This window comes from Lynx canadensis, chromosome C2 (assembly GCF_007474595.2).
Source record: "Lynx canadensis isolate LIC74 chromosome C2, mLynCan4.pri.v2, whole genome shotgun sequence".
In the NCBI taxonomy this organism is placed as follows: domain Eukaryota; kingdom Metazoa; phylum Chordata; class Mammalia; order Carnivora; family Felidae; genus Lynx; species Lynx canadensis.
The window spans coordinates 98,099,790-98,113,200 of NC_044311.2; the positions used below are offsets into that span (position 1 = coordinate 98,099,790).

At 34.8% G+C, this 13,411-nt stretch overlaps 1 protein-coding gene across 3 annotated transcripts in view; it reads left to right on the top strand.

Annotated features, from left to right (window-relative positions):
• ZBTB20 (zinc finger and BTB domain containing 20) overlaps window positions 1–13,411 on the top strand; it is a 769,186-nt gene that overhangs the window by 529,424 nt on the left and 226,351 nt on the right. For all 3 annotated transcript variants that reach the window (XM_032594753.1, XM_030330006.1, XM_030330007.1), the window contains one exon: window positions 5,584–5,681. The gene's annotated coding sequence lies outside the window, so the exon portion shown is untranslated. The remainder of the gene's footprint in view (window positions 1–5,583; window positions 5,682–13,411) is intronic.

A 13,411-nucleotide genomic window follows, 5' to 3' on the forward strand; every position in this document is an offset into this window, starting at 1 on the left:
AGGACAGACAATCAAAGAGATTAAGAATGCTTTGCCACACATGTTGTCTACATTCAAATAGAAATAGAAATGAAAAACTTAGTACACTGACTTTCATTTCTCCCAGCGTTGTCAGAGGAAGAAACTGGGAATTTAACTCGTGTGATGTGAGGAGAGAGGGAGAAGGCAGGATAATCTAAACCCATTTATTGGTATATGATATGCACAAAGGGTGTCTTTAAATGAGCCATTAAACTATTGGATCCCCTGAAGCTCTCCCGACTGAAAGGTGGTGTGAGAAAAGACTAGAAGCTATGAAGGGAATTTTAGAAAGATGGCTTAAGGTTCAACATAAGAAACCTTATTTGGTGCCAAATTTTGTACAAATAGAAGGAGTCTAAAGCAGGATTGGGTTGCCTATGAGGCTGAGAGCTCTATGCCCCTGATGGTGTGCAGCAAAGGCTGAATGACCGTCATGAGCAAACTCAGGCATTAGGTCAAAACTCAGGCCACTGATTAGAGTTCTATACACATTGCTGATCCTATGATTTTATATTATGCATTGGGTTTTTTCGAGTAGCTTTTAAGTAAGAATCCTGCGCTTGGGGAAACCCCTAGAAGAAAAAAAAAAGTAGAAATATCATGAAAAACAAAAGAAACGAAACAGTTTGTGAGCTAAATGCTCGTGACCCACTCTGAACACACACTAAAAAGAGATGAGGGAATGTCAATACAGATCTCACTGAGCTTATTCTTTGCCACTCTTACAAGGAAAACAGCTATTTGACACATAATATTCAGAAGACATGCCTCCCTCAGAGGTCTCTACCTCTTGGACATATACTCATTTAAAGACGGAGCTGCTGCAAAGTCTTGCTTTCCAGTTTGATTTGCATAGCTCCAAGTTTCGTTCGAATGGGACCTGTAGCAAAGCTATCATTAAAGAGAAACAAAGCAGAAAACTGAACAAAGGATACATTCTGTGCAAAGTTAGAAGTTTAGACTGTTTCAGAGATCCTTGTCATGGTAAGAAAGATGTCCGCCCCTTCCCCCACCTGAAAAGAATAGCAGACAAGTGACAAAAGGAGGCTCCCTGGAGGTAACATGGGAGCAACGAGTAGGGGGACTAAAGGCTGCCCACACGAAGAGAGAGAAAGGGGTTGGCATGGACACAGGAGATGCGGCCAAACACCCTGCATTCACAGCAGAGATGCGTGATTAGGTTGGAATCACTTTCGCCTCTTCCCCAGGGTATGCAAGTAGGAATAGGTCAGGCTGAGGCAAAAGGAATGACATCCTGATGAGGCTCAGCTTTCCCAGGGGCCTACAAAGGGCGGCAACACAGCTAGAGCCAGAATATTCTCACTGGCCCCTTTATATGAAATCTTGAATATCTACATTTACAGATTAAAATGTTTTCCAGTACACCAGAGAGAGAAAAGTCTTCTGAAGGTAGTGGAAATGACTTTAGTTCTCTAGTGGTTAAGAGTCTAAGGGCTTAAAGTGAGGAAAGTTGGTTTCAATCCTCTGCTACTTAACAGATAGATTTATGGGAAAGTATTTAAATTACTCTAAGTTTTCATTTCCACAAGTTAAAAAAAATTGATAATGCATACACCACTGAGCTCTTCTAAAGATTATATTACACATGTGAATTGTGTAACACATGTAGTGTCTGGCAAATAATTATTAACAATAAAATTTTTATTCAGTGAGGACTGTTACCCATTTTCGTAACGTTTTCTGGTCACTTACACCAAACCCTGCCTCATCTTACGTCATTACTTTCTGTCTGGTCCTTGACATTCCACACTCTGTTTCAGCTTTGACCTGCTTCCCCAGATACTGTGTTATCTCCCTGCTTCAAAACTTCATGCTTCTGTTCTTTAAAAGGTATACTTACAATGGTTTGTAAATTCAGTACCAACAATGTGCAAATATTTCAAATCATAAAAAGAATACATGACTTCTAGGAAATACTGTTCTTGTTCTTGAACTCTGAAGGCACTCTTCATCTTTTATAACACTGACCCTGAGCCCATTCATGTCAAGTGAACAAGATATTATTTTATACTGTCTTCCTGGGAGGTTAAAATGACTCACCAAAAGTCACTCAGTGATCTCAGATGAGGAATCCAATGAATCAATCTAGAAATCTTGATCTAAAATCTGCCAGGGTCTCCATTTACTGAGAAAAAGTCAGCCTAGAGAGGATGACCCCCAGGAAATTTTATATTCTGTTATTAGTTTTTACCACATGCTTAAAATGTTTTCTGGATTTGGACTTGCCCTCTGATTACCCACAGGATACAGGGAGAAAGCTGTGTCAGTTCCCTTCTCAACAGCTAAAGCAGTCCTTGTCACCAAAACTATCATATGTTAGATCACATGTCAGTGTCTGTGACATAGTCAGGCCTTGGCTTCCCAGGATCTACTCATTACAAGTGAGTTTATGTGCCTTGAAGCATATGGCCTTGATATATGATCCCAGAGCAAAAGAGCAAGGTATTTCAAGCTGGCCACAATTTTATTGACTCTCACAGGCTTTCTTTGTAGTCATTCCAATAAACTAGACAAGAAATTTCTGATGCTCCAAGCTATCCAGTCTGCAGGACTCCATTTCATGATTCAGAGTCCAACTAAACAACTCAAGAGTGCTTTTGTGTGACACTGTGACCACAGGAATAAATAATTGCTTAGTAATTCTCTTTGAGGCAGAAAATTCTAAACATGGAGGAACCATTTCCCCTTAATGGGAGCCAGAAATCCTGTAAGTGCTTGAAATGGCATTCACAAGTCTGAATGGTAAACAGATAAAAACAGGAGCGCACCAGTTGCACAAATGACTTGCTTGTCACAAACTTGTCATTGCAGTAATCTAACATTTCTTTCACAGAGCCCGATGGAAAGGATGGAACAAACAGGCCCTGCTGACGTTTTGGCTCTGCTAAGCCTTCCTCGGAGCTAAAGCATCTGCAGCATCTTCCTGTTCTAGACCCTTTATCTGCTGAAGTTAGCTGATACTGTGCATGTCAAAGAAATGTTTGACTATTGCATTAACAAGTTGATGACAAGCAAGTTATTCCTGCAACTGAAATACTGCTGCTTTTAGCAGGCTGCCATCTTGACCTTCATCTTATTCTACAGAAGAACCCTAACAGAGCGGAGCACTAGGGAGATACCAGTGTTGTTGCCCCAGGCTGTACAGATACACAAGGACCACCTGTTCAGAACTTAGGTGCAGCAGTATAGGGGACACACCAGGCAGTTCTGTCAGGGTTATGGGTAGGATTTCCTGGGAAACCGTAAATGTTGCAAACACGTTGCACTGTCCCAAGGAGTCTCTTGCTGGGATAAAGGGAGATGCACAGAGATTTCATTTCCTACTGCACCTCTTCCGTTCCCCACACACGTGTGCACACGCAGACCTGTATATACTTCATAAAATATTAATAGCTGGGAAAGTTAATGAAAAGTGTATGCCAGCTTCAAACATAGTTTTTGCCAGTTCTTGGAGTTCCCCTATTAGTGGCCTCTCCTAACCTCCTCCCCATTCAGAATAGCATCTGGAACTATCTAAACCTAGTCAGAGCCATGCTCTTATCCCTGAAAAGTGAGGAATGTCCGTTGGCCTCCTTGCAGACACTTTCATTAGCCCTCTCTAACACACTCCCCGTTGATCTCCAACCTCAGCTGCCAGCAGGGAGTGCTCACACACTGTACAACTTCCAACTCCTGCCTTACTGTTTGTGTAGCCCTCCTCCCGTGGGGGACCCACCCTTGAGCTTCCTTGAGTGTGCAGTGTGGTGGGTCTCAGGCTTATCAGCACACAGAGCTGAGCGTCGCCTGTAACTGGAGACTTGCCTGTTGCATTCTGCCTCTGCTGGTGCCTTGGGCATACCAGCCCTTGAACAATGGAGCATTGGCCCTAAGACTTTAGCCTTTTCATAAAGCTGAGCTTCTCTTATTCATCAAGGTGTCAGGTGCCCTGGATTCCGTTTAGACCCTTGGTTAAAGGTGCAATGATACTGTCTTGTCTGGTTTAACTATCGATGAGAAAAACTCGCATTCTCAGACTTATTTTCTGGCTGTTGCCTCAGGTGCTTTCATTTTTAACCATCTTGTGTAAAAATGGTTATCGTTGTTCAGCCACGGGAGCCCATATTTCTTGCCAAAGTAGTGATGGGGCTTACCTTTCTTTTAGATTTGGCAAATTGACCACAGTACTGTCTCCCAGATGAAATGTTCTACTCCCATCCCAAATATCTCATGCTGCAATCGATACCTCAGCTTTGTTACCTCAGAAGACAGGTGGAAAGGGTGTGAGGCAGGGTCCTACGTTTTACACAGGGAAGGATCTGTCCCCAGAAAAGGAGGAGGAAGTAGTTTGAGGTTGGGGCACTTACATTTTCTGAAAAAGAACACCTGTAAACAAACTCTTTGAATTTTAAATGGAATTTTAGTGACTTTTTCTTTGTTTTTTAAAGTTCCTTAATAGGATTTCTGTAATGATTTTGTGTTTTCTTTTTTAATAGAACTTAAATGGCAAAGAAATAGTATGCTGTTTTTGATTCAGGAAAAAAATAAAAATCTTTTTTTATGGGAATTCTCTTTTTAAATACACATTAGGAAATAGATAATGGTACCAACAATAAAAAATGGACCCTCTTCCTATTCAGAGTAATAGCTGATTAGTGTATGTGTATGTGTTTTTAATATATATTTACTTACTTATTTGATTATTTGTCTATTTTTTTTAAGAAAGAAAGGAAGAAATAAAAGAAAAATTCTTTTGCTGGAGTAATCTCATTAAATTCATAGGATTTTAGGGCTGGAAAGGAACTTGATGATAGTGACTTTGTGTCATACTCACGCTTGAGAGGTGGATACTGAGACCAAAAGATGTTTAATAACATGAATGAAGATACCCAAAAAGATTGTGGCAGATCAAGGCCTAAAACTTTCTTCTAAACAAACACTCTCATTTGAATAACTTACATTGATGTACTTAAGTCTAATAGGGCATTCATTTTTGGAATAACTGGGGTCGCATACTGGCAAAGCCAGTTTAGGGACATACGTTTGAATAGTTTGGAGATATTTCTTCCTAAACTGTATTTAATCTGAGTCATGGAAGGAACCATTACAATTTCAATGAATTTTTTTCTCTTACAAGGTTTCAAGGAAACACTTTCTCCATTCCCATTTTGGCACCTGAAAACATATTTTTAAACGGGTCTGTTCCTTTAATAAATATTCGTTTAAGTAGATCATATTCTAACATTCTTAGAGACAAAAAATCTTTTATCAGATTAAAAGAAATCTGTTTTTTATTCCCATTTTTAGCCATGTTTGAGTTGGTCCTTGTCAGTTTCCCCAACAAAATACTGATTAAGACATCAATGTTTTTGTTTGTTTTGGTTCTTTTAATTTAGCACAAGGGGAAAATTTAAAAAAAAATGCATTTACCTTTTTGCAGCTATGATAATTATATACGCTATTTTTCATTTATGCAAAACTTTATTTTTGAGGGTTTTCTTTTTGTTTCATTTCTCTGTTTTTGCATTTTCCAAACATCTGTACCGTGGCTGGTGGCGAGTGTAGCAGTGACTGGCACTTTTCCTCCACGCTTTGAGAGAAAGAGAATTGGCTGGAATAAAACCTTGCTTTCCATATGGTCGACTTGAAACAGCATTGAAAAGGTATCGTCTCTTTTTCTTTTCTGAAACCAGAGGTGAAACGCACGAGCAAATAGCAATGTTGATGCCAAACCACCTGCTGATTTATATCAGAAAAGTCCTTGGCAAGGCATCCCCCACCTTGTCCCCCACTTGGCGAGGCATCCCCCACTTTGTTGAAAACCTAAATAGATGATCTTTGTGCACTGGTAGTGCCACATCAACAATATATGCTGCCAGTCACTCACTTAAGAAAGCCTAGGTTCTACACATAGTCAAGAAATGAAAGGTTTGCTTTTGGTTTGACAAAATGAGCACTTTGTAAGTATGTTTAAACGGCTGTGAACCGCTTGCTGATTCCTGGAGTATTGGGGTCGGGTCTATTGTCAGGGACAGTGAAAAGAATATGACACTAGTGCCTTCTTTCACCTTGATTAATTCTAGTTAGGAAAAGCAGTAGTCTTCGCCTTATCAATTATTTTAAAGTAATATATTTCTAGCACATAAAAATATAAAGAATAACGTGAGCATACAAGAATCCCGCACCCAAATTGAACAAACCTTAACTAATTTGGCACACTCATTTTCAAAACTGTTTTTTGTCTTTTATTATTCTAAGTTATATACGATGATGTACATAAATTAAGTGGATAGCTTGATGAGTTTTTATGTGAGTGTGTTTCCATGAGACAACACCCAATCCAAGATACAAAACATTCACAATACCTAGGAAGAGTCCTTGTGCCCTCCCGTGTGTGATATTCTCCAAAGCTTTAACATGAGGCTGAAAACAAGCAAAACTATTCTGACCTCTATCACTACAAATTAGTTTTACACAAGCCAAAGCCATAGTGTGGCTTATATAAAATGTATTCTACTGTGGATATCACTAGAATGCATTTATTGAATCTCTCGTTGTTGAACGTTATTTCTAGTATTTCCCAATCACAACAAATACTGCAGTTAACATTTTTATACATATTTTTACACAGAGGAAGAATTGCTTAACTGTAAGAAACATGCATTTTCACTTTCACTAGGAATGTAAAATCTCTTTCCAAAATGGTAGTGGTGGCAATTCATATTCTCATTAACTACCCATGAGAACTTCTCCACATTCTTCACAACATTTGGAATGGCTAGGCTTTTAAAATTTTTGTCAGTTTGTTAGGTATTAAATAATGCCTCATTTAAAAAAATTAATTTATAAACCATCAGGACTCTCTCATGTGTGTTGGCTGTTTGGGTCTTTCCCCATCTTACTATTAGGTTATTTGTTTTGCTACTGTTATTTGGACCGGTTTGGTTTTTGGTTTTGGTTGTTGTCGTATTCTGGATTGTTGTTGTAGTATTCTGGATTATCATCCTTTGGGTAATAGAGATTGCAAATATATTTTTCTAATGTGTAATTTCTTTTTTAACCGTATCTGTAGTAGCTTATTTTTTTAAAGTTTCTCATTTTAATGCAGTTAAGTTTATTGATATTTTCCTTTATACTTTGTGCTGGGACGCCTGACTGACTTAGTCAGTTAGAGCATGCAACTCTTGATCTCAGGGTAGTGAGTTCAAGCCCCATGCTGGCCGTGGAGCCTACTTTAAAAACATGTACATATATGTTATATATATATATATATATATATATATGTGTGTGTGTGTGTGTGTATATACATACACACACACATATATATATGTGTATATATGTGTGTGTGTGTATATATATGTGTGTGTGTGTGTGTATGTATATATATATAGTTTGTGTTTTTATGTCGTTTAAGAAATACCTCCATATGAAAACCTTCCTTGATTTTCTTCTAACAGTTTCAAAGTTTTGCCTTTTACATTTAGATCTGTAAACTTGGCATTTATTTTTGTATGTGGTATTTTAAATGCACCCCATTTTCTTTTTTCCATAGATGACCCAATTATCCCAGCACCATTTAAAGTTGGGTATCCTTACCCACTAATTTGTAATGCCATCTTTTGCCTACATTAAAACTATTCTTAGGATCTTTATTTCAACCATTTGTTTCTCTATTCCTGTGTTAACACTATAATGATCATAATTAATTATAATTAATTATCATAGCTTTATAATATTCTTGTTAACTGGTAAGACAAATCTCTACATTGTTCTTTCAAGTTCTCTTGGCTCCTTCTGGGCTTTTATTATTCAATATAAATTTTAGGGTTAGTTGGTCAAGTTTTGCAAAAGCCTTGCTGAACTTTATTTGGAGTGACATTAACTTTAGAGAATAACCTGGGGAAGAATTGACATTGTGATAACATTATGTCTTTCTACCCATTAACAGACTATATTCCTCTACTAAATCAGATCTTTATTCTTGTTCTTTATTCATTTTTTATAAGTTTTACCATAAAGGTCTTGCTAGAACCTATTTTGTTAGATTTCTTCTCATATTACTTGGATCTTTGAGCTTTTATGTAGAGTCTGCTTTCCATTTCATTGTTTATTGGTCATCATTACTATATATTCAGAAACTTTGCTTAACTCTGTTATTAGTTTTAATGACTAAACTGAAAATTCTCTCAGATTTTCTACATAGGTATGTGTATCATCAGTAAATAATGACAGCTTTTCTCTTCAATTCTAATTCATAAGTGTTCAATTTCTTTTTCCTGTCATATTGCAGCACTAAGACTTTTATATAATGTTGAATAAAAGCAACGATATTAGGAATATCTGTTATGTGATATTTGCCTAGGATTTTGATAAATTGGAATTTTTGTGTTAAGGAAGTTGCCACCATCTATTTATAGTTTGCAATGCATTTTTAATCAGAAATACTAGTTGAATTTTATCTAATGTATTTTCTGCATCAATATGATAAAATTTCCCATTAATATGTTAATATTTTATATGATATTAATGTATTTCCTGATATTAAACATTTCTTACATTCCTGGAATAAAACTTTACTTGGTCCTGGTATGTTTTTTTAATCCACAGTTGAGTTTAATTTGCTGATATTTTATGTAATATGTTTGCACAGGGAGATTAGTCTTCAATCTTTCTTTCTTCAACTGTTATTGTAAAGTTTTGGTGTTATAGTGGTACTAGCCTCATAAAGTAAGTTGAGCAACATTCATTTTTTTTTCTTTTTTTTCTATTTCTGAAATAGCTTTCATATAAATTGGGAGTACCTATTCTGAAAATTTGGTTAAACTTGCCTGTAAAATCATCTGGACCTGGTATTTTCTGTCCATAGTGAGTAGGTAGAGTAGGGTGGACTTCTGATTATCAGTTCAGTTTCTTCCATGGTTATTGGTTTATTCAAGTGTTCTATTTCATCTTAATTTTAGGAAGTAAGTTTGTTTTTTGTTTTTTTTTTAAAGAAAAATATACAATTAATCCTTAATCAGGGCACCTGGGTGGCTCAGTTGGTTAAGCATCCAACTTTGGCTCAGGTCATGATCTCACAGTTAGTGGGTTTGAGCCCTATGTCAGGCTCTGTGCTGACATCTCAGAGCCTGGAGCCTGCTTGGGATTCTATGTCTCCCTCTCTCTCTGCCGCTCCCCTGCTCACTCTCTCTCTCTCTCTCTCTCTCTCTCAAAAATAAACATTAAAAGAATTTTTTAATTTAAAAAAACCCAGTTAATCCACACTTTCCAATTTATTTGTATGAAACTGTTCATAATAGTCTTAGATTTTTAATTTTATATTTAATTATGTCCCCTTCTTATGCCTAATATTATTTATCTGAGCCTTTTTTGTTATCATTGTTAGACAATTTTCTGTTTCACTTACTTTTGTTAAAAACTGTCTTTTTATTTTATCTCCTTTATTGTCTCTTATATTCTATATCATTACTTTATGCTTTTATCAATATTATTTTCTTCAGTCTACTTAAAATTAGATCATTTTTCTTTTTCTAGATTCCTGAGTTAAATTATTACTCATTTAATTTCAATGCTTTTTATTATTTTAAAGTTAACTTTAGTCTCTAAACTTTTTTCTAAGTTTTTCATTAGCCGCATAGCTTCTTTTGGTATGTAGTTTTGTTCAATTTTAAATATTTAGTAATGTCTGTTTTGATTTATATTTAACTTAGAAGTATATGTCTTTACTTTCTAAATAGAAATTTACTCTATTTTTATTACTAATTCTGAATTTAATTGCCTGTAATGAGACGATGTGTTTTATATGGATTTAATTAAAAATTTTTTTTTTAATTTTTGTGACCTAGGACATGTTATCTATTTATTCAGTGGTCATATTAAAATTTTTATATGTATACCTAACTATATATTTTTCTAATAAAAGATAAAGTCCACTTTTTAGTATTTCTGACTTTCTCCCTAATGTAAAAAAAGGTGCCTAGCATGTAGCATGTTTTATCTACTTACTAATTATCAATCTGTTATTATAAGTACTGAATGGAGTTTTAGTTTTACCTATTTGTTTTAAATATATGCAGAAGTGGTTATCATTGATTTTTATAGTTAATGCCTAATTGTATTTTCTCGTATATTTTAATTATTACTGTGTCCACCATTATTCTTGGATGATATGGCTTCCTTTCGGGTGCACTTTTCTTGTTGAATTACATCTTTTAGTAATTCGTTAGGGAGGGCCCTGGGGAGTATACTCTTTTTATATATCTAAAAATGTCTTTATTTTATCTTTTGTCTTAAACAGCAATTTATCTGGGTATTTCTGTTCAGCATTAGAGGATATTACTCAATTAATCTTACACAATTGTTCTTCAACTATCATTACTTAAGAGAAATCTGATATCAATCTAGTTTTCATCTCTTTGTAGTTAGTCTACCTTTTCCCTTTGGTGACTTAAAAAAAATTTTCTATATCCTTGATGTCTTATATTTTCTCTGAAATGTGTCTAGATGTGGATTTATTTTGAATTATCAGTCATGAACTCAGGGTATACTTTCTAATCTCAGGACTCTAATGCTAGAAAATTCTCAGTTATTATCTTTTCCTTTATTATTTCTTTGTTATTACCCCCATTTTCTTCTGGGATTTTGTAAGATGTATATTGGTGTTTCCTAGTCAATTTACATATTTCAATTGCTCTTTCATTTTCTGAAAAATATATTTTACTTTCCGTGATTTTTTTTTCGAGTGAATTCCTTAATATTACCTTCCAAGTCACTAATGCTCTTCTTGAAATTGCCCAATCTTAAATTATCCTATCTATTGCATTTGTAATGTCAATGAACATATTTTTCATTTTTAAGATTTCTGATTGGTTCTTTATTCACCTATTCTTATCTTACTGCTCTATGTTTTTATTTAACAATTTCTTGTTCTCTTATAAGTATAATTTCTTATATCTGAGCATCACAAGCATACTCATGTTGAGGTCGTTGTCAGACAATTCTATAAAATCAAATTCACCTATAGTGAATGTTCCAATTATTAATTTTATTCATTGTTTTTCTTATCATTAGATTTCTTGCTATGTTTTAGAATTTTATTTTGTAGGTTGATGTTGGTCATAAGGCTTTTTTTGACTTGCCTCTTGGTCCTCTTTCTTCCTCTTTTTTTCTTTCTTCATGCATCCCTGGCTAGTGGTTTTCCAGTTGCCTCTTATTGGGATTTCTGGGTTCCTAATCTCAATCCAAATTTTGTACCAGTAGCTTTCAGCTTTATCTCTTTAAGGATATTTGATCATGAGGCTGTGTCTTTATCCTTCTACTTCTCAGTGCCTAAAGTGCTATATAGGCTGTTGCCCAATGTAGCAGTTAGCCAAATTTTTTGCAGCCTCTTGCTGAAGTAGTGAGCCAGGCTCAGGTCCACCATTTTATATGGAGCCTTTTGGCCTCATTTACTCCAAAGAAACGCTAGACTCCCAGCCGTGTCTGTGTGCTTCTGAGTCCAGATTTGAGCAGGCTTATAGCTTCAGCCCCATTTGCTTCTTTTAGTTTCTTTGTAAAAACGATCCTTTTTAAAATTCAACTCTGCCTCTTCGATTTTCTCATTTTATACCATATCAATTTTTTTAGTTAACAGTATATCTCAGGTGGTACTCCTTTGATTTCACCTCTCTTTTATTTAGATATATCATTTTAAAACAAATATTACAAATAACAGTTGTTATTATTGAATGTCTAGTTGTACTAGACGCTAAACTTTATAGATACTATCTTACTCAGTCCTCTCTGTAATCAGTTATTTTTATTCCCACTTTATAAACTAGGAAATTGAGGCAGATAGGCTAAATTCCCCCTTAGGAAAGAGGTTATAATAGCAAATGGCAAAAGTAAGATTTGAACTCAGGTTTTTCCACTACCAAAATTAGTGCTCTTAAAGTACTACCCTCTGGTTAGATTTTGTGTTTAAAACAAAAAACAAAAAAAAACCTATGCTATAGTGTTTATTTTAATAAATTAAATAAACTAACTGTTATTTATTGTAAAAATATACCTGCTCCTAAACCTCAGAAATCTTATTTTATATTGTCTGTTTTTTTTTATGTAACCTTGATCATGTCTCTATCCTTCTCTCTCTCTCTTTTTCTCTCCCTCTCTCTTTCCTTTCTCTTTTGATATATGATTGTTCTATTTGTTATTAATCTAGCAATTTAGAAGTTATAAAGCATAGTTTATTCTTATAATAACAATTACTATTATTTTTTTTAAAAATCCAGCCCTATTTTCTTTAATTATCATCATTAATGAAATTGTATGCTGTATGAAATGAGAAACTTAGGATGCTGTTTCTTTATTTCTCCTCCTATTCAGTTTCCCATTTTTTGTTATAACATATTATGTCAGTTACAGATTATTATTAGTTTTATGATACAGCTGTAGAGTGGATAATTGCAAAAAGTTAAATCATTTATTTGGGTAGTAGCTTCTAACACAAAGTAGGTACTTAATAAATAGGTGTTGAGTATGAAACGAATGGACCTGTTTTGTGTACAATACATACAAAGAAAGAAAACATATCCGAAATGTCTTTAGAATCTACTTCTACTGCTACCTTGGATTTTATAAACTGTTGGGCCACCATATGATTTAGTAAATACTCTTTCTTTTACTTCTTTTATTAGGCAGACACCTGCTTTGTGAACCAACCCTTTGCAATCAGTGAGCCTCTATCAAAGTTCGTTTCACTCACAGCTAATTCCACCTTTGCACCTTCTTATCCTGCCTTACCCCTACATATAATAAATATATCTGGCAACTCCCATTCTCACTCAGCGACTACTGTTACGTTTTCATTTGGCAAATAATGTGTGATTCTTGAATATGAAATAGTGACTAAATATCAATAATTAAATCATATTCAATTGCTATTGGTCCATGTTCTTCCACAGTAATTCATGTTGTTTACTCTTTAAATGCAGGCATTTTGCAGTAGTTCTTTTGTTTTACTTTTTAAGGATAGTTCTTAAAATCCCCAGTCATAGTCAAAGGAAATTCTTTATAGAAGTTGCTAGGAAATTGGATTTTCCTTTGAACACCACTAGATAGTACCAAGAAATTTAATGATGATCTGTAACATGCTTAAAAATATATGATGCTTCTATTGTAGCAAAGCAGATTAAATGAAACAATGTAGATTAACAAGAAAAATGCAAACTAGTATAAACTGGATCATTTGCTGATGTGCAAATTTTATGGAAATTTTAATGGCATATCTGATCGATTTATAAGAAGTGCATATTTGTGTTTATAAGAACACTCAAGCCTCCTATGTGGCATGATTTTAATAGTATTTTGTATGTAAGAACAGATTGAAATTAAACTGTCTTCTTAGCTGTTTCTA